Source organism: Pelobates fuscus, chromosome 5, assembly GCF_036172605.1.
Source record: "Pelobates fuscus isolate aPelFus1 chromosome 5, aPelFus1.pri, whole genome shotgun sequence".
In the NCBI taxonomy this organism is placed as follows: domain Eukaryota; kingdom Metazoa; phylum Chordata; class Amphibia; order Anura; family Pelobatidae; genus Pelobates; species Pelobates fuscus.
In genome coordinates, this window is record NC_086321.1 from 167,805,783 (window position 1) to 167,828,131 (window position 22,349).

The window sequence follows — 22,349 nt, forward strand, 5'->3', positions numbered from 1 at the left end:
CAAACAAACCAACACATGAGGCCTACAGTGTCCCACTATAAACATGGACACTTCTACAAGACTGTTTGGGAGATGGAAGCAGCTAGTACTATTCTAAGTAATTGAGCACATTAGTATGAAGATATTTGGGACATTTTTATTAAGCATTTCATATAAATCTAGATATTGATGATAGAATTATATTAGTGGTACTTGTGCAACGTTTGTCCCATAGAAGTCAATACAAGTTACCAGATTTCGATTTTTCTCCTGTAATAAGAGTCAGCCCTTAATATCAATCTGTCGTCAATAAGTCATTGATTCATTATTTGCATTTCTAGAACCTCAACTTTTTTCCATCAAGCTGTGCAGAGACTTTACAAGTACATTAAACAATGATAATTAAATGAAGTGACAATAATAGTAAATAAAGTAAGTTTCATACAACTCATAAGAAACCAGAGGATAGGAGGGACTAAGTTACCCATGGGTGTTTGAACTTGAACTGGATAGTTGGTAAGATTCTAGAAGGCCATCAGACACAGTGAAAGTGTGGCCTCTCTGAGCAGATAACTTATTCAGGAAACATTTGCTAGAGCGAGGGAGAACAAAATGAACACAACTGTGCAGTTATTTACCGTAATGAATTCTTAATCTTTATGTGACCCTCTCCATGCCCACTGATATAAGATATTGTGTATGTGTGTGTATAATATATATATATATATATATAAAATACACAAGATCCAGCACAGTCATCTATCCACTAAACAGCAACTTCAATGTTCACAGATTGTATTAGTTTTTTTAAAAGCACCTAATCTAGGCAAAAATAATGGGGGTTTAGTTACATTATATGATCATACATTGCATAAGTCTGCCACAACGTCAATGTACCCCATCTGCTCTTATGAGATTTACCCACTTACTTGGGGAACAAAATGCCATCCGGGGCTCTCTACAGTACACCCCCTCCCCACCCCAATCATGTGTTCTGATCACTGCATCCAAGCTTCTGTCCCCTGTACCAATTCCACATTATTGTCTTTTCATTTACAAGAGGTAATAGTAAAACCCATCACTCTACCTCTATTTAAGGTCCAAGTCCTGTGTCGACAGCAGTTTATTATCCCAGTTTTGAGGATCCTATGGGAGAGCCACAGCTAGTGGGTCCTGCGAAGCAGAAAGAGCAGCAAAAAACAGACTAAGTTAGGATTCCCTTTACTGTGCATGATTCCTCCTCCCCCTACTTTGCTAATATCTCCAGTGTGATAGGGACAGCTGAGTGGACACAAGTCATTACTATAAATATCCCCAGCAGCTTATGGTCTGGAGGGGGTCGCTGGGGAGAAGCTATTTTGACAGGTTGTGGAGTGTGAAGCAAGATAGGTTTAACAGAGACTGATCTGGTTAAGAATGGGAGAGAAAAATCAAAACAAACCAGACAGCAGCAGTATTTAGACATGGTACGAATCAGGGACAACCTAACGTGTACTCCACAAAAGATGGAAATGAGAGGCGAACACAACCAGAATCTTCACATACTTTAAAAGATTTTGAAGGTTAACAAAGTGAGGACTATTAGAGCAATTATTGGAGATGTTAAACAGAGGGAAACTGAGTCACTAAACTTTGAGTTGTAGTGAATTGAAACCCAAGTGGTAAGGTTTTTGAATTAAACAGCAAAGTTATTCTCAGAATGATTCAGCTAATGCTGCCTATATTTTGCCATTTGAATTTACATTTTCTACAATTAAAAGATTAGCAAATAAACGCTTGATGAGTAACATTGCAAGCCAAAACAAAACATTACTTTCCGAAAGAGTAGTGGATACATTGAGTAGCCTTCCAGTTGTAAAGGAAATTCTGAAGACTCGAGGTGTATTTGTAGCAGTTCAAAATAAACATTTGTTCAATGTGTTTTTTTTATACTAAAGTTGCAGTACCATAATATTATTGCTAAAAAGAGAAAAAAAAATTCCTTCAAGCAAGACTTGAACAGATACATATGAAATATTCTTAATTTAACAATTGTATTATTTACATTATTCAGAAACTGTTCCCTCCTCCCTCATACAAATATTTGAGGGAGGACAAGTTAACATAAAAACATAGAACGTGACGGCAGATAAGAACCATTCTGCCCATCTAGTCTGCACAATTTTCTAAATACTTTCATTAGTCCCTGGCATTACCGTATATACTCGAGTATAAGCCGACCCGAATATAAGCCGAGGCCCCTAATTTTATCCCAAAAAACTGGGAAAACTTATTGACTCGAGTATAAGACTAGGGTGGGAAATGCAGCAGCTACTGGTAAATTTCTAAATAAAATTAGATCCTAAAAAAAATATATTAATTGAATATTTATTTACAGTGTGTGTATAATGAATGCAGTGTGTGCGTATGTGTGTGTGTATGAGTGCAGCGTGTGTGTATGAGTGCAGCGTGTGTGTATGAGTGCAGTGTGTGTATGAGTGCAGTGTGTGTGTGCATGAATGCAGTGTGTGTGTGCATGAATGCAGTGTGTGTGTGTATGAATGCAGTGTGTGAATGCAGTGTGTGCAGGGCCGGTGCAAGGATATTTGCCGCCGTAGGCAAAAACATTTTTGCCGCCCCCTCCCCCCCCCATATGTCCTGACTTCCCCTCCTCCTCCCTCAGTGGTCCTTACCTCCCCACCCCCGTGTTCCTTCACCCCCCCCTCCCAGTGGTCCTGACTCACCCCTCCCCTAGTGGTCCTTACCCTCCCCTCCCCTAGTGGTCCTTACTTCCCCCTCCCCTCCCATAGTGGTCCTTATCCCACCCCCTCCCTCTCATAGTGGTCCTTATCCCCCTTCTCCCTCCCATAGTGTTCCTTATCCCCCCCCATCCCTCCCATAGTGGTCCATATACCCCCCTCCCTCCCATAGTGGTCCTTATACCCCCCCTCCCTCCCATAGTGGTCCTTATCCCACCCCCTCCCTCCCATAGTGGTCCTTATCCCACCCCCTCCCTCCCATAGTGGTCCTTATACCCCCCCTCCCTCCCATAGTGGTCCTTATACCCCCCTCCCTCCAATAGTGGTCCTTATACCCCCCTCCCTCCAATAGTGGTCCTTATCCCCCCCTCCCTCCCATAGTGGTCCTTATCCCCCCCCTCCCTCCCATAGTGGTCCTTATACCCCCCTCCCTCCCATAGTGGTCCTTATCCCCCCTCCCTCCCATAGTGGTCCTTATCTCCCCCCTCCCTCCCATAGTGGTCCTTATCCCCCCCCCCTCCCATAGTGGTCCTTATACCCCCCCTCCCTCCCATAGCGGTCCTTATACCCCCCTCCCTCCCATAGTGGTCCTTATACCCCCCTCCCTCCCATAGTGGTCCTTAACCCACCCCACCCTCCCATAGTGGTCCTTATACCCCCCCCCTCCCATAGTGGTCCTTATACCCCCCTCCCTCCCATAGTGGTCCTTAACCCACCCCCACCCTCCCATAGTGGTCCTTATACCCCCCCCCCCTCCCATAGTGGTCCTTATACCCCTTTTTTTTGTTATTATTAAAAAAAAATTTATTCTTATTATTTTTTTATTATTTCTTCTTATTTTTTCTTCTTATTCTTCTTATTTATTTTTTTTCGTCCCCCCTCCCTGCTTGATATATGGCAGGGAGGGGGGCTCTCCTTCCCTGGTGGTCCAGTGGCAGTTCAGTGGGGGGGAGAGGGGGGCTGGCAGAGCTGTAACTTACCTGTTCTGCAGCTCCTGTCAGCTCTCTCCTCCTCTGCGCCGTCCGTTCTGCTCTTCTGTCAGCTTACACTGTAAGTCTCGCGAGAGCCGCGGCTCTCGCGAGATTTACACTGGGAGCTGACCGAGGTGCTGACCGGACGGCGCAGAGGAGGAGAGAGCTGACAGGAGCTGCAGAACAGGTAAGTACAGCTCTGCCAGCCCCCCTCTCCCCCCAGTCTGTATTATGGCAATGCAAATTGCCATAATACAGACCTTGACTCGAGTATAAGCCGAGTTGGGGTTTTTCAGCCCAAAAAATGGGCTGAAAAACTCGGCTTATACTCGAGTATATACGGTATCTTATAGTTAGGATAGCCTTATGCCTATCCACCACATGCTGAAAGGGACACTCCAGGCATCCAGACCACTTCTGCCCATTGGAGTGGTCTGGGTGCCAACTCCCACTACTCTTAACCCTGCAAGTGTAATTATTGCAGTTTTTTATAAACTGCAATAATTACCTTGCAGGGTTAAGTCCACCTCAAGTGGCTGTCTACTAGACAGCCACCAGAGGGCACTTCCTGCACCATAGCACAGAAAACCAGCGTCGCTCAATTCCCCACAGGAAAGCATTGAAAAGCGTGTTGAACTACAGTAGGTTAGATGATTGCGTATGGTAGAGAGATATTCATTTAAGGTGTGGGTAAAGGATTATAGGGCACAGGATGGTTCTCTAGGGATGACAATTTTGAATAGAGCGAAATAGAAATACAGATAAGGGTTCATGTAGACAAATTATCACTTACCACTTTAATTATATAAGTATATTAAGAATACATATAAATAGGCATAACGAAGGGTTTAGCACAATAATAAATCACCATGGAACTGGTTTGGAGTAAATGGAGAAAAAGTATTAATTCAAGTCACAAGGGTGTAAAAGGTGTAACAATTGATATAGCATAAATCACTATAATAAGTATTGAAGGGTAAATCAAGAAGAAGAGCTTATCACGTACATATAGAAAAGGGTTTTCGTAGAGAAATATCCTTTAAAATACACAAGAGATAAAAGTTTGTATAAAAGTAAATAAGGAATAAAATGCACTAAGGGTTAAATAATGTTTGGGCATTGTTAGGTAAACTGGGACGATAAATCTGTTTGTTTTAGTAATTTTATAAAGGGAAAGGAAAGAGACTGAAGAAAAGGAAGGAAGGTTCGGGTGGTGAAATAAATATCTTAAGGGACCTAGCCAGTAATAGTCCGTATAATATAAAACAAGAAAAATCTTTTAAAGAAAGGTTGTTTTTTTTTTTTCACCCTTCTCCTTCCCCCTAGCCGTAGCTCCACGACTCCAATCCATAGATCTGCCTGATGCTTGCATTAAGCATAAATCTCGGAGTAGTAGTATACTCACGAGACGGGGGCTATCCACTAGAGACTAGGGTTAGTCCTAGGTGAGATAGGTTAAGATGTGGGACTATAAGATGTCTCGGTTTAATGTAATGTTGTTTGTCATTTATATGTGTTATCTGCGGGGCTTCACGGGCAGGAAGAAGGGAAAAAGAGAGAGAGGAATGAAATATGGTTAAGTTTTTGTCCATAAATGCTCAGGGCCTAAATACGATGTATAAAAGATCCTTGTTAAGTAATCAAATGATAAAAGAGAAAATTGATATCTGCTTAGTTCAGGAGACACACTGGAGACAAAATGAGAAACTATCATGGGGAGGTAATAAGTTCCCAATTTTTCTACATGCATCTATGAAGGATAAGAAAAAAAGAGGTGTAGCAATGATAATTTCAGATGGGGTTAAGTGGGAGAAACTCTATAAGGAATTAGACAATGAAGGAAGATTTATGATTGTAGTAGGTAAGATAAATGAAGTAAAATATACTATAGTAAATATATACCTTCCCAATGTAGCTCCTGTCTCCCAATTAAAGAAAATACTAAACAAAGCGGACACAGTTAAAACAGGGATTTATATAGTCGCAGGAGATTTCAATTGTATACTAGATCCACAAAAAGACAAAAAATTGTTGAAAGGGAGTGTAATGAACAAAACAATAGTTAAAAATGCTAGTTTACTGTCTAATACTAAAAACAATTATGATCTGTTTGACGTCTGGCGTCTTCAAAATCCGGAAATAAGAGATTTTACCCATCTATCTAGAGTTCATTTTACATACTCAAGAATCGACATGATTTGGGGTAACATGAATCTAGTAGATAATTTGACAAAAATAAAAATCGTAGAAAACGTATGGTCGGACCATAGCATGTATATATTTGAAACAAAAGACAACCTGACAGCTAGAAATAATTTAACTTGGAAAATAAATAATTACCTGCTATACAATAAAAACTGTAAGACTAAACTGGAGAACTTGATAGTAAGCTTCTTCAAGGAGAACGATCCTTTAGATACTTCAAATTTAAATACATGGTGCTCTTTTAAAGCAGTTGTAAGAGGCTATCTTATAAAGTTAAACCATGAAGCTAAAAGTAAAGAAAAAAGACTAGGAGATTTATATATTGAACTCTATAAGCTTACAACTGATAATAAAGAAGATCCTACAATAGAGAAAGGTAGACGAATAGCAGAAGTCCAAAAAAATATTCTACAATGTTTAAATATTAAAACAATAAATAATATCAAAAAACTAAAATTGAGATTCTATTGTAGAGGGAATAAAACAGATAAAATGTTAACCAATAAGTTGAGGAAACAATATGCTAAGGCTCGTATAACTAAGATAGTATATAACCAAACAGTTCATCTAAATCCAAAAGAGATTGGAGAATGCTTTAGAGATTATTATGGGTCACTATATAATCTTCGCGTTGAAACCTCTACAACTAAGATTAAACAATACTTAATCAGTACAAATCTAACAAAACTAGACCAAACACAGAAATATAGTTTAAACAAATTGATTACAGAGGCCGAAGTGAACAGGGCTATATCTAAAACCCAGAAATTGAAGACGCCAGGTCCAGATGGATTTTCTAATTTGTTCTTCCATACTTATAAATCTATTCTGAGTAAACAATTGGCATTAGCATTTAATGACGCGGTTCAAACAGGAAGTTTTCCAGAAGAGATGACAAGAGCAAATATGATTGCAAGAAAAATAAGGTGCGCTATGACTTTAAATAACTTAATAGTGTACAATACAATAATAATTCTCAATATTATTGTTGAAAGTGCATGTGCAATGTGCAACACGTGAAGAAAAATGGGGTAGCAAATCCACACTCACAATTTTAACGCCACTGGCGTGGATCACCCCTCAGGGCTATGCAAATATGTAAAACAAACACAAAAAGACAGAGATCATAGGGTAATATGTCTTTAAAACTCAAAGTATATGTAAGGGGAAATATTCACACTTACAAAAGTAGAGCAGTAAAAGTCTGCTCTAACTATGATGGCAGAAGTCCTCTTATCTCAGGACTCAGAGACCTTTAGTATTCAGGACAGCAGACAAATCCTTCTGAAGCACTTTATTTGAAAATAATTTTAAAAGGTAATTCACACAAAGTGATAAAATGTATAAAAATAGCTTCTAAGTCACCAGTCCAAATGATTCTCCTCATCCAGCGGTCACGATATGTGCTGTTTGTATCCGCCGGTTGATAGATATTACCACCTCGAGTCAATACTTCCGGGTTCCGGAGCGATCACGTGGTGACGTCGTGCGTGATGACGCGTTTCGCCAGATTGGCTTCCTCAGATCACATGTTGGATCCTGCTGTCCTGTTGGTTTTATGACGATCTTTCTGGGCGTGGATTTCTTAAGAGGAAAGTCTATTGGTTCTGGGTCACCTGATGACTCCATAATTAAAACGTCCAGTCTCTATTGTTTTGGGCATATCGCCTAAACGGCACTTTTAAGTTAGAAAATGAAGAAATATAAAAGCTAGTAATACTAGCACTTTCACACTTGCCTATATAGGAAATTTAAAACATTTTAATATGCAAGAATATTATAAACACAAGCTAAATACAAGTAAATGTAAAATAACTACATATATTGTTATTTTATATATAATACCATTAAATAGAAAATGTCATACCAGATGTAGTAGCAGCTATATTGTAATGTCCCACATCCTACTAATAGAGTAAAATAGATTAAAAACATAGTAGACAGAAGAAGTACAGGTAATTGTAAAGTTCAGAAACATCATAAAAAACATAAAAAAGAGCAAATATGCTTCCTATCCTGAAACAAGGAAAAGATCCATCATTAGTGGCCAGCTACCGTCCCATCTCTTTAATTAACTCTGATGTTAAAATATTCTCATCCATTTTGGCAGATCGCCTTAAGAGTGTTATAAATACGCTCATTCATAAAGATCAAATAGGCTTTATACCAGATAGATGGGTAGGTTCTAACTCAAGAAGAATTATAGATATTATAGATAATGCCAACAAGAAACACATCCCCCTCATGACCGTAGCAGTCGATGCAGAAAAAGCTTTTGACAGGCTAAACTGGAAGTTCTTAGAACTAACTTTGGAAGCATATGGAATAGACGGTTGGATGATAAAAGGTATTATGGCCCTATATAAAAATCCTTCCACTAGAATAGTGGGCCCCAATGTTTGTTCTGATTGGGTATCAGTTAATAACGGGGTGAGACAAGGCTGTCCGCTTTCACCACTTCTATATATTCTCTCAATAGAGCCCCTAGCGGAAAATATAAGAAATAACGTAGACATAAAAGGATATAAAATAGGGGATAAAGAATTAAAAATCAGCCTTTATGCGGATGATATTCTTTTGTCAATCACTGAACCAACTAGATCGTTGAAGTATCTGATGGAAGAAGTTAGAGGGTATAGTCAATTAGCAAATTACAAATTAAACAACGAAAAAACAGTTGTGATGAGTATTGAACTAGACAAAAAGTCAAGAGAGGAAATAAGTAATCAATATGCATTTATATGGGCAGCTCAGAAATTTGACTGCCTAGGAATATCTATTACTAAGAACATAGAGAAAATGATGGAAGAAATTTTTTTAAGTCTGTTAAAAAGTACAAACTTACTACTTAGAGACTGGAGAAATTTGCAGATTACCTGGTGGGGCCGTATTAACGTCATCAATTCCTATGTCATTCCTAAATGGAATTATTTATTCCAAATGATTCCACTCAGGATTCCGGATATTTGGTTGACGTTACTACAAAACAATTTAGAGAATTTTATCAACAAGGGTAAGAGAAATAGAATTAATAGGAGAATTCTATCATTAAAAACTAAAGATGGAGGTCTAAATTTCCCTAACATAAGAGTTATATACTGGGCTAATGTGATCACGCATATGTATAGGTCCCAGACGGTGTCAGCTAGTGAAGAAAGTTGGTTTAGTATCGAAATGGAGGATCTGAGATTAAGAAATCCAGAGGGCTTACTATGGAATACGAAACCTTTGGACAAGATGGAGATTGATATTAAAAACAATATTATTTGGGCTCAATTGTTACCGGTTTGGGAGGAAATTAAAAAGAAAATAGGCCTTAAGTATGCAATTATGGATACGGCTAACTTGAGAACAATAGAAGCTAATGTGATAGACCTCTCCTTTGATAGCTGGAGAACCCATGGAATAAATAAAGTTTCGCAGATACTAGGTTCAGATAAAATATTGCCTTTCGATATCATTTTACAAAAATATCATCTCCCTCAACAAGAGAGATTTACCTATTTGAGGCTTAGACATTTCCTGCAGAAATACCTTACTAAAGAGTCTGGAAAATCGCTTATAATGATAAAATACATATTTTCAAATCAGACTGTACCGAAAGTTCTAGCAAAAGCAATAGAGGTAATTAGAAACATTAATGATGTAGCTAGTTTCCCTCAGAAGATCAAATGGGAAAAAGATCTGAAGTCCTCTTTAGATCAGGAAGAGTGGTGTAAAGTTATAAATAATACTCGCCGTCAGGTCCAATGTTTAAATTTATTAGAAACCTATTATAAGGTCATATATAGATGGCATTTAGTCCCTAGTAAGTTATCACAGATGTACCCTGGAGTTCCCTCTAGGTGCTGGAGGTGTGAAAAAGAGGTGGGATCATTTATCCATATTTGGTGGAGTTGCTCAAACATTCAGACCTCTATCAGGAGAATGCTAGGATTTATAAAGGATATAACTGGAATAGAGTTAGAAATGAAACCAGAGGTAGTTTTGCAATATGCAATGGCCAAATATGTTATACAGAAATAGATGCTTTATTATTCATTGTTTTATCGCATTTAAAATTGTGCTGGCACGGAATTGGAAATCCAATCAAGTAGTTCACTGGGAAGTTATTAAAGATCAAATCCTCCTTCAGACGAGGATGGAAAGAGATCTGAGTATACCATATTTAAATGCCCCAAAAAGAAGGGACCTTTGGCAAAGCTGGGTTGATAAAATAGAAGCCAGGTTATAAATCATACTGCTATATACTAAATTTGTTACCGTTTGCAGAGTTAGAACCCTGAGTAAAGTCAGATTCCTCTCCCTAGCCCGATCCCGCAGATAATGGTGTAATGTGTTTGTCTAATGTAATAAATTTTTGAATTTATGTAAGGATGGAAGCAGATTTGTACGGTTCTATCAATATTTGTATTTCTGTAAGAAAATTAATAAAAGAATTTATACAAAAAGAAAAAAGAAAAGCATTTTCAATGCTTTCCTATGGGGAGCTATAATGCGCATGCGCGGAATTGCCGCGCATGTGCATTAGGTCTCCCCGGCCAGTGGGCGGGATCAGTCTCGACCACCGTCCGACATAATACAGAGGAGGAGCGGCGGCGGAGGAAGAAGCAGCGACGTGGGACATATCGCTGCCTCTGGTAAGCAACCGGGGATTGGGAGGTGGGAGGGAGAGGGGACCTGCAGTGCCAGGAAAATGGATTGTTTTCCTGGCACTGAAGTTTCCCTTTAAACTCCTTTACTGTGTTAACCTCTACCACTTCAGCTAGAATGCTATTCCATGAATCCACTACCCTCTCAGTAAAGTAATACTTCCTGGTATTATTTTTAAACCTTTGCCACTCTAATTTAAGACTGTCCTCTTGTTGTGGTAGTTTTTCTTATTTTAAATATAGTCTCCTCCTTTACTGTGTTGATTCCCTTTATGTATTTAAATGTTTCTATCATATCCCCCCTGTCTCGTCTTTCCTCCAAGCTATACATGTTAAGATCCTTTAACCTTTCCTTGTAAGATTTATCCTGCAATCCATGAACCAGTTTAGTAGCCCTTTTCTGAACACTCTCTAAAGTATCAATATCCTTCTGAAGGTACGGTCTCCAGTACTGCGTACAATACTCCAAGTGAGATCTCACCAGTGTTCTGTACAATGGCATGAGCACTTCCCTCTTTCTACTGCTAATACCTCTCCCTAGTGATGTACCGAACTGTCCGCCGGCGAACAGTTCCCGGCGAAATTAGCGTGTTCGCGTTTGCCGCGGCGGGCGGACACATGCGCAGTTCGATCCGCCCCCTATTCGTCATCATTGGGCAAACTTTGGCCCTGTGCCTCTCGGTCAGCAGACACATTCCAGCCAATCAGCAGACACATTCCAGCCAATTCCAGCCTCCCTCCCAGCATCCATTTTCGATTCATTCGGAAGATGCATGCTTAGTGAGAGGAGGGAAAGTTTAGCTGCTGCTGATTAGATAGGGAAATTGATAGCTAGGCTAGGGTATTCAGTGTCCACTACAATCCTGAAGGACTCATCTGATCTCTGCTGTAAGGACAGCACCCCAAAAAGCCCTTTTTAGGGCTATAACATCAGGCTGCTTTTTTTTTTTTTCCTGTGTAATGTAATTGCAGGTGCCTGCCTGCCAGCTTCTGTGTGAGGTTCACATTGGATACTGTGCCTACTTGCCCAGTGCCACCACTCATATCTGTTTTAACAATAGGTTAAGCTTTACATTTAAAATAAATATTTTTTTTCACTGTAATAGAAGAGCAGTTGCCTGCCTGCCAGCTTCTGTGTGAGGTTCACATTGGATACTGTGCCCACTTGCCCAGTGCCACCACTCATATCTGTTTTAACAATTGGTTAAGCTTTAGATTTAAAATAAATAAAAAAATGTCACTGTAATAGAAGAGCAGTTGCCTGCCTGCCAGCTTCTGTGTCAGGTTGGATGCCTTGCCCATTTGCACAGTCAGTGCCACCACTCATATCTGTTTTAACAATTGGTTAAGCTTTAGATTTTAAATAAATCCTTTTTTTCACTGTAATAGAAGAGCAGTTGCCTGCCTGCCAGCTTCTGTGTGAGGTTCACATTGGATACTGTGCCCACTTGCCCAGTGCCACCACTCATATCTGTTTTAACAATTGGTTAAGCTTTAGATTTAAAATAAATATTTTTTTTTCACTGTAATAGAAGAGCAGTTGCCTGCCTGCCAGCTTCTGTGTCAGGCTGGATGCCTTGCCCATTTGCACAGTCAGTGCCACCACTCATATCTGTTTTAACAATAGCTTAAGCTTTAGATTTTAAAGAAATCATTTTTTTTCACTGTAATAGAAGATCAGTTAGTTGTCTGCAAGCGTCTTGGTGTCAGGCCTACTTCAGCGTGTGCTCTGCAGACCTGTGCCAGCGTGCTTTGACAGTTGCCAATCATATCTGGTGTCTCTTTAGCGTGCTTTTACAAAGAAAAAAGGTTTCCAGTGTAAGCTAATAGCAGACAGTCAGTGTCCTTCAAGCGGCTCTGTCAGGCCTTCCTTCAGCGTGTGCCCTGCACAACCCTGCCAGCGTACTTTGACAGTTGCCACTCATATCTGGTGTCTCTATAGCGTGCTTTTACAACCAAAATTTTGTTTCCACTGTAATAGAAGAGCAGTTGCCTGCCTGCCAGCTTCTGTGTGAGGTTCACATTGGATACTGTGCCCACTTGCCCAGTGTCACCACTCATATCTGTTTTAACAATTGGTTAAGCTTTAGATTTAAAATAAATATATTTTTTTCACTGCAATAGAAGAGCAGTTGCCTGCCTGCCAGCTTCTGTGTCAGGTTGGATGCCTTGCCCATTTGTACAGTCATTGCCACCACTCATATCTGTTTTAACAATTGGTTAAGCTTTAGATTTTAAATAAATATTTTTTTTCACTGTAATAGAAGAGCAGTTGCCTGCCTGCCAGCTTCTGTGTGAGGTTCACATTGGATACTGTGCCCACTTGCCCAGTGCCACCACTCATATCTGTTTTAACAATTGGTTAAGCTTTAGATTTAAAATAAATATTTTTTTTTCACTGTAATAGAAGAGCAGTTGCCTGCCTGCCAGCTTCTGTGTCAGGTTGGATGCCTTGCCCATTTGCACAGTCAGTGCCACCACTCATATCTGTTTTAACAATAGCTTAAGCTTTAGATTTTAAAGTAATCATTTTTTTTCACTGTAATAGAAGATCAGTTAGTTGTCTGCAAGCGTCTGGGTGTCAGGCCTACTTCAGCGTGTGCTCTGCAGACCTGTGCCAGCGTGCTTTGACAGTTGCCAATCATATCTGGTGTCTCTTTAGCGTGCTTTTACAAAGAAAAAAGGTTTCCAGTGTAAGCTAATAGCAGACAGTCAGTGTCCTTCAAGCGGCTCTGTCAGGCCTTCCTTCAGCGTGTGCCCTGCACAACCCTGCCAGCGTACTTTGACAGTTGCCACTCATATCTGGTGTCTCTATAGCGTGCTTTTACAACCAAAATTTAGTTTCCACTGTAATAGAAGAGCAGTTGCCTGCCTGCCAGCTTCTGTGTGAGGTTCACATTGGATACTGTGCCTACTTGCCCAGTTCCACCACTCATATCTGCTTTAACAATAGGTTAAGCTTTACATTTAAAATAAATATTTTTTTTCACTGTAATAGAAGAGCAGTTGCCTGCCTGCCAGCTTCTGTGTGGGGTTCACATTGGATACTGTGCCCACTTGCCCAGTGCCACCACTCATATCTGTTTTAACAATTGGTTAAGCTTTAGATTTAAAATAAATAAAAAAAATTCACTGTAATAGAAGAGCAGTTGCCTGCCTGCCAGCTTCTGTGTCAGGTTGGATGCCTTGCCCATTTGCACAGTCAGTGCCACCACTCATATCTGTTTTAACAATTGGTTAAGCTTTAGATTTTAAATAAATATTTTTTTTCACTGTAATAGAAGAGCAGTTGCCTGCCTGCCAGCTTCTGTGTGAGGTTCACATTGGATACTGTGCCCACTTGCCCAGTGCCACCACTCATATCTGATTTAACAATTGGTTAAGCTTTAGATTTAAAATAAATAATTTGTTTTCACTGTAATAGAAGAGCAGTTGCCTGCCTGCCAGCTTCTGTGTCAGGTTGGATGCCTTGCCCATTTGCACAGTCAGTGCCACCACTCATATCTGTTTTAACAATAGCTTAAGCTTTAGATTTTAAAGAAATCATTTTTTTTCACTGTAATAGAAGATCAGTTAGTTGTCTGCAAGCGTCTGGGTGTCAGGCCTACTTCAGCGTGTGCTCTGCAGACCTGTGCCAGCGTGCTTTGACAGTTGCCAATCATATCTGGTGTCTCTTTAGCGTGCTTTTACAAAGAAAAAAGGTTTCCAGTGTAAGCTAATAGCAGACAGTCAGTGTCCTTCAAGCGGCTCTGTCAGGCCTTCCTTCAGCGTGTGCCCTGCACAACCCTGCCAGCGTACTTTGACAGTTGCCACTCATATCTGGTGTCTCTATAGCGTGCTTTTACAACCAAAATTTTGTTTCCACTGTAATAGAAGAGCAGTTGCCTGCCTGCCAGCTTCTGTGTGAGGTTCACATTGGATACTGTGCCTACTTGCCCAGTGCCACCACTCATATCTGTTTTAACAATTGGTTAAGCTTTACATTTAAAATAAATATTTTTTTTCACTGTAATAGAAGAGCAGTTAGTTGTCTGCAAGCGTCTGGGTGTCAGGCCTACTTCAGCGTGTGCTCTGCAGACCTGTGCCAGCGTGCTTTGACAGTTGCCACTCATATCTGGTGTCTCTATAGCGTGCTTTTACAACCAAAATTTTGTTTCCACTGTAATAGAAGAGCAGTTGCCTGCCTGCCTGCCAGCTTCTGTGTGAGGTTCACATTGGATACTGTGCCTACTTGCCCAGTGCCACCACTCATATCTGTTTTAACAATTGGTTAAGCTTTACATTTAAAATAAATATTTTTTTTTCACTGTAATAGAAGAGCAGTTGCCTGCCTGCCAGCTTCTGTGTGAGGTTCACATTGGATACTGTGCCTACTTGCCCAGTGCCACCACTCATATCTGTTTTAACAATTGGTTAAGCTTTACATTTAAAATAAATATTTTTTTTTCACTGTAATAGAAGAGCAGTTAGTTGTCTGCAAGCGTCTGGGTGTCAGGCCTACTTCAGCGTGTGCTCTGCAGACCTGTGCCAGCGTGCTTTGACAGTTGCCACTCATATCTGGTGTCTCTATAGCGTGCTTTTACAACCAAAATTGTGTTTCCACTGTAATAGAAGAGCAGTTGCCTGCCTGCCAGCTTCTGTGTGAGGTTCACATTGGATACTGTACCTACTTGCCCAGTGCCACCACTCATATCTGTTTTAACAATTGGTTAAGCTTTACATTTAAAATAAATATATTTTTTTCACTGTAATAGAAGAGCAGTTGCCTGCCTGCCAGCTTCTGTGTCAGGTTGGATGCCTTGCCCATTTGCACAGTCAGTGCCACCACTCATATCTGTTTTAACAATAGCTTAAGCTTTAGATTTTAAAGAAATCATTTTTTTTCACTGTAATAGAAGATCAGTTAGTTGTCTGCAAGCGTCTGGGTGTCAGGCCTACTTCAGCGTGTGCTCTGTAGACCTGTTCCAGCGTGCTTTTACAGTTGCCAATCATATCTGGTGTCTCTATAGCGTGCTTTTAAAACCAAAATTTGTTTTTCACTGTTATAGATTGAATAGCAGTTACTTGTCTTCAAGCGGGTGTCTCAGGCCTACAGTATGTGCTCTGCAGAACTGTTCCAGTGCACATTGCCAATCATATCTGGTGTCTCTATAGCGTGCTTTTAAAACCAAAATTTGTTTTTCACTGTTATAGATTGAATAGCAGTTACTTGTCTTCATGCGGCTCTGTCAGTCCTTCCTTCAGCGTGTGCTCTGCAGAACTGTTCCAGTGCACATTGCCAATCATATCTGGTGTCTCTATAGCGTGCTTTTACAACCAAAATTTTGTTTCCACTGTAATAGAAGAGCAGTTGCCTGCCTGCCAGCTTCTGTGTGAGGTTCACATTGGATACTGTGCCCACTTGCCCAGTGTCACCACTCATATCTGTTTTAACAATTGGTTAAGCTTTAGATTTAAAATAAATATATTTTTTTCACTGCAATAGAAGAGCAGTTGCCTGCCTGCCAGCTTCTGTGTCAGGTTGGATGCCTTGCCCATTTGTACAGTCAGTGCCACCACTCATATCTGTTTTAACAATTGGTTAAGCTTTAGATTTTAAATAAATATTTTTTTTCACTGTAATAGAAGAGCAGTTGCCTGCCTGCCAGCTTCTGTGTCAGGTTGGATGCCTTGCCCATTTGCACAGTCAGTGCCACCACTCATATCTGTTTTAACAATAGCTTAAGCTTTAGATTTTAAAGTAATCATTTTTTTTCACTGTAATAGAAGATCAGTTAGTTGTCTGCAAGCGTCTGGGTGTCAGGCCTACTTCAGCGTGTGCTCTGCAGACCTGTGCCAGCGTGCTTTGACAGTTGCCAATCATATCTGGTGTCTCTTTAGCGTGCTTTTACAAAGAAAAAAGGTTTCCAGTGTAAGCTAATAGCAGACAGTCAGTGTCCTTCAAGCGGCTCTGTCAGGCCTTCCTTCAGCGTGTGCCCTGCACAACCCTGCCAGCGTACTTTGACAGTTGCCACTCATATCTGGTGTCTCTATAGCGTGCTTTTACAACCAAAATTTTGTTTCCACTGTAATAGAAGAGCAGTTGCCTGCCTGCCAGCTTCTGTGTGAGGTTCACATTGGATACTGTGCCTACTTGCCCAGTGCCACCACTCATATCTGTTTTAACAATTGGTTAAGCTTTACATTTAAAATAAATATTTTTTTTCACTGTAATAGAAGAGCAGTTAGTTGTCTGCAAGCGTCTGGGTGTCAGGCCTACTTCAGCGTGTGCTCTGCAGACCTGTGCCAGCGTGCTTTGACAGTTGCCACTCATATCTGGTGTCTCTATAGCGTGCTTTTACAACCAAAATTTTGTTTCCACTGTAATAGAAGAGCAGTTGCCTGCCTGCCTGCCAGCTTCTGTGTTAGGTTCACATTGGATACTGTGCCTACTTGCCCAGTGCCACCACTCATATCTGTTTTAACAATTGGTTAAGCTTTACATTTAAAATAAATATTTTTTTTTCACTGTAATAGAAGAGCAGTTGCCTGCCTGCCAGCTTCTGTGTGAGGTTCACATTGGATACTGTGCCTACTTGCCCAGTGCCACCACTCATATCTGTTTTAACAATTGGTTAAGCTTTACATTTAAAATAAATATTTTTTTTTCACTGTAATAGAAGAGCAGTTGCCTGCCTGCCAGCTTCTGTGTGAGGTTCACATTGGATACTGTGCCTACTTGCCCAGTGCCACCACTCATATCTGTTTTAACAATTGGTTAAGCTTTACATTTAAAATAAATATTTTTTTTTCACTGTAATAGAAGAGCAGTTAGTTGTCTGCAAGCGTCTGGGTGTCAGGCCTACTTCAGCGTGTGCTCTGCAGACCTGTGCCAGCGTGCTTTGACAGTTGCCACTCATATCTGGTGTCTCTATAGCGTGCTTTTACAACCAAAATTGTGTTTCCACTGTAATAGAAGAGCAGTTGCCTGCCTGCCAGCTTCTGTGTGAGGTTCACATTGGATACTGTACCTACTTGCCCAGTGCCACCACTCATATCTGTTTTAACAATTGGTTAAGCTTTACATTTAAAATAAATATATTTTTTTCACTGTAATAGAAGAGCAGTTGCCTGCCTGCCAGCTTCTGTGTCAGGTTGGATGCCTTGCCCATTTGCACAGTCAGTGCCACCACTCATATCTGTTTTAACAATAGCTTAAGCTTTAGATTTTAAAGAAATCATTTTTTTTCACTGTAATAGAAGATCAGTTAGTTGTCTGCAAGCGTCTGGGTGTCAGGCCTACTTCAGCGTGTGCTCTGTAGACCTGTTCCAGCGTGCTTTTACAGTTGCCAATCATATCTGGTGTCTCTATAGCGTGCTTTTAAAACCAAAATTTGTTTTTCACTGTTATAGATTGAATAGCAGTTACTTGTCTTCAAGCGGGTGTCTCAGGCCTACAGTATGTGCTCTGCAGAACTGTTCCAGTGCACATTGCCAATCATATCTGGTGTCTCTATAGCGTGCTTTTAAAACCAAAATTTGTTTTTCACTGTTATAGATTGAATAGCAGTTACTTGTCTTCATGCGGCTCTGTCAGTCCTTCCTTCAGCGTGTGCTCTGCAGAACTGTTCCAGTGCACATTGCCAATCATATCTGGTGTCTCTATAGCGTGCTTTTACAACCAAAATTTTGTTTCCACTGTAATAGAAGAGCAGTTGCCTGCCTGCCAGCTTCTGTGTGAGGTTCACATTGGATACTGTGCCCACTTGCCCAGTGTCACCACTCATATCTGTTTTAACAATTGGTTAAGCTTTAGATTTAAAATAAATATATTTTTTTCACTGCAATAGAAGAGCAGTTGCCTGCCTGCCAGCTTCTGTGTCAGGTTGGATGCCTTGCCCATTTGTACAGTCAGTGCCACCACTCATATCTGTTTTAACAATTGGTTAAGCTTTAGATTTTAAATAAATATTTTTTTTCACTGTAATAGAAGAGCAGTTGCCTGCCTGCCAGCTTCTGTGTCAGGTTGGATGCCTTGCCCATTTGCACAGTCAGTGCCACCACTCATATCTGTTTTAACAATAGCTTAAGCTTTAGATTTTAAAGTAATCATTTTTTTTCACTGTAATAGAAGATCAGTTAGTTGTCTGCAAGCGTCTGGGTGTCAGGCCTACTTCAGCGTGTGCTCTGCAGACCTGTGCCAGCGTGCTTTGACAGTTGCCAATCATATCTGGTGTCTCTTTAGCGTGCTTTTACAAAGAAAAAAGGTTTCCAGTGTAAGCTAATAGCAGACAGTCAGTGTCCTTCAAGCGGCTCTGTCAGGCCTTCCTTCAGCGTGTGCCCTGCACAACCCTGCCAGCGTACTTTGACAGTTGCCACTCATATCTGGTGTCTCTATAGCGTGCTTTTACAACCAAAATTTTGTTTCCACTGTAATAGAAGAGCAGTTGCCTGCCTGCCAGCTTCTGTGTGAGGTTCACATTGGATACTGTGCCTACTTGCCCAGTGCCACCACTCATATCTGTTTTAACAATTGGTTAAGCTTTACATTTAAAATAAATATTTTTTTTCACTGTAATAGAAGAGCAGTTAGTTGTCTGCAAGCGTCTGGGTGTCAGGCCTACTTCAGCGTGTGCTCTGCAGACCTGTGCCAGCGTGCTTTGACAGTTGCCACTCATATCTGGTGTCTCTATAGCGTGCTTTTACAACCAAAATTTTGTTTCCACTGTAATAGAAGAGCAGTTGCCTGCCTGCCTGCCAGCTTCTGTGTTAGGTTCACATTGGATACTGTGCCTACTTGCCCAGTGCCACCACTCATATCTGTTTTAACAATTGGTTAAGCTTTACATTTAAAATAAATATTTTTTTTTCACTGTAATAGAAGAGCAGTTGCCTGCCTGCCAGCTTCTGTGTGAGGTTCACATTGGATACTGTGCCTACTTGCCCAGTGCCACCACTCATATCTGTTTTAACAATTGGTTAAGCTTTACATTTAAAATAAATATTTTTTTTTCACTGTAATAGAAGAGCAGTTGCCTGCCTGCCAGCTTCTGTGTGAGGTTCACATTGGATACTGTGCCTACTTGCCCAGTGCCACCACTCATATCTGTTTTAACAATTGGTTAAGCTTTACATTTAAAATAAATATTTTTTTTTCACTGTAATAGAAGAGCAGTTAGTTGTCTGCAAGCGTCTGGGTGTCAGGCCTACTTCAGCGTGTGCTCTGCAGACCTGTGCCAGCGTGCTTTGACAGTTGCCACTCATATCTGGTGTCTCTATAGCGTGCTTTTACAACCAAAATTGTGTTTCCACTGTAATAGAAGAGCAGTTGCCTGCCTGCCAGCTTCTGTGTGAGGTTCACATTGGATACTGTACCTACTTGCCCAGTGCCACCACTCATATCTGTTTTAACAATTGGTTAAGCTTTACATTTAAAATAAATATATTTTTTTCACTGTAATAGAAGAGCAGTTGCCTGCCTGCCAGCTTCTGTGTCAGGTTGGATGCCTTGCCCATTTGCACAGTCAGTGCCACCACTCATATCTGTTTTAACAATAGCTTAAGCTTTAGATTTTAAAGAAATCATTTTTTTTCACTGTAATAGAAGATCAGTTAGTTGTCTGCAAGCGTCTGGGTGTCAGGCCTACTTCAGCGTGTGCTCTGTAGACCTGTTCCAGCGTGCTTTTACAGTTGCCAATCATATCTGGTGTCTCTATAGCGTGCTTTTAAAACCAAAATTTGTTTTTCACTGTTATAGATTGAATAGCAGTTACTTGTCTTCAAGCGGGTGTCTCAGGCCTACAGTATGTGCTCTGCAGAACTGTTCCAGTGCACATTGCCAATCATATCTGGTGTCTCTATAGCGTGCTTTTAAAACCAAAATTTGTTTTTCACTGTTATAGATTGAATAGCAGTTACTTGTCTTCATGCGGCTCTGTCAGTCCTTCCTTCAGCGTGTGCTCTGCAGAACTGTTCCAGTGCACATTGCCAATCATATCTGGTGTCTCTATAGCGTGCTTTTAAAACCAAAATTTATTTTTCACTGTTATAGATTGAATAGCAGTTACTTGTCTTCAAGCGGGTGTCTCAGGCCTACAGTGGGTGCTCTGCAGAACTGTTACAGTTCACATTGCCAATCATATCTGGTCTCACAGTAGCTTGCACGCATAGTACCACTAATCCCCCAAAAAATGACAGGCAGAGGCAGGCCACCCCGCAGGGGCCGTCGTGGTCGTGGTGCTGTGATTCCCTTTTGCCCTAGAATAATGCCCAGTTTTCAGAAGCCACGTACCCTGAACTTGAAAAGTTCTGAGGACTTAGTTGACTGGCTAACACAGGACACCCAATCTTGTACAGCCTCCGCTCGGAACCTTGACACACCATCCTCCTCCAGCTTAGCTTCAGGCACCTCTCAAGATAGCACTCACCCGCCTGCCGCCACCACCAAAACTAGCACCACAGCCGCTTTACTTGGTATGTCAGAGGAGTTATTCACACACCCGTTTGAAGAAATGAGTGATGCGCAACCATTATTGCTAGAGGTTGTAGATAACAGGGATATGTCTCAGGCAGGCAGCATTAAACACATGGAGGTACGGTGTGATGATGATGATGTTGTACCCACTGCTGCTTCCGTTTCTGAGTTGTCAGATACAAGCGAAGCGGTTGATGATGACGATGCGTCCATGGATGTCACGTGGGTGCCCGCTCGGCAAGAAGAAGAACAGGGCGAAAGTTCAGGTGGGGAGACAGAGAGGAGGAGGAGACGAGTTGGAAGCAGGGGGGGGTCGTCGCAAGGAGCTAGTGGCACAGTCAGACAGCATGCATCGGCACCCGGGGTCAGCCCGACAGCACGCCAATCAACGCATGCTGTGTCCACCACCAGAATGCCGTCATTGCAGAGCTCAGCAGTGTGGCATTTTTTTTGTGTGTCTGCCTCTGACAACAGTGATGCCATTTGCAACCTGTGCCAAAGGAAACTGAGTCGTGGGAGGTCCAACACCCACCTAGGTACAACTGCTTTGCGTAGGCACATGATCTCACATCACAAACGCCTATGGGATCAACACATGAGTACAAGCAGCAAGCCTACTCTAAGCCGCCATCCTCCTCCTGGTCCAGCATCTTCAGCCACGTCAACCACTGCTGTCCTTCTTGCCCCCTCTCAACCATCCGCCACTCCGTCTCCCGCCTTGAGCAGTTCCCGCTCATCTGCCCACAGTCATGTGTCTGTCAAGGACATGTTTGAGCGTAAGAAGCCAATGTCACCAAGTCACCCCCTTGCCCAGCGTCTGACAGCTGGCTTGTCCGAACTATTAGCCCGCCAGCTTTTACCATACAATCTGGTTGAGTCTGAGGCGTTCAAAAAATTTGTAGCTATTGGGACACCGCAGTGGAAGGTACCCGGACGGAATTTCTTTTCACAAAAGGCAATCCCCAACTTGTACTCGATTGTGCAAAAGGAAGTCATGGCATGTCTGGCACACAGTGTTGGGGCAAGGGTCCATCTGACCACTGATACCTGGTCTGCAAAGCATGGTCAGGGCAGGTATATCACCTACACTGCGCATTGGGTAAACCTGCTGACGGCTGACAAGCAAGGAATGCGTGGCATTGCAGAGGAGTTGGTGACACCGCCACGAATTGCAGGCAGTCCTGCTGCCACCTCCCCTACTCCTCCTACTCCATCCTCTTCCATAACCTCCTCGGCTGAGTCCTCTTGTGCCGCTGCTTCTTGCTCCACATCAACGGCACCCCCCCAGCTCCCCAGGTACTATTCCACATCCCGGATACGGCAGTGTCACGCCGTCTTGGGTTTGACTTGC

At 41.5% G+C, this 22,349-nt stretch overlaps 1 protein-coding gene across 3 annotated transcripts in view; it reads right to left on the bottom strand.

The window, feature by feature from the left end:
• Positions 1 to 1,213, bottom strand: part of MYO18B (myosin XVIIIB) — a 560,248-nt gene extending 559,035 nt beyond the window's left edge. For all 3 annotated transcript variants that reach the window (XM_063454642.1, XM_063454641.1, XM_063454640.1), the window contains exon 1: positions 1,067 to 1,213. The gene's annotated coding sequence lies outside the window, so the exon portion shown is untranslated. The remainder of the gene's footprint in view (positions 1 to 1,066) is intronic.
• Between the last annotated feature and the right edge of the window lie 21,136 nt (positions 1,214 to 22,349).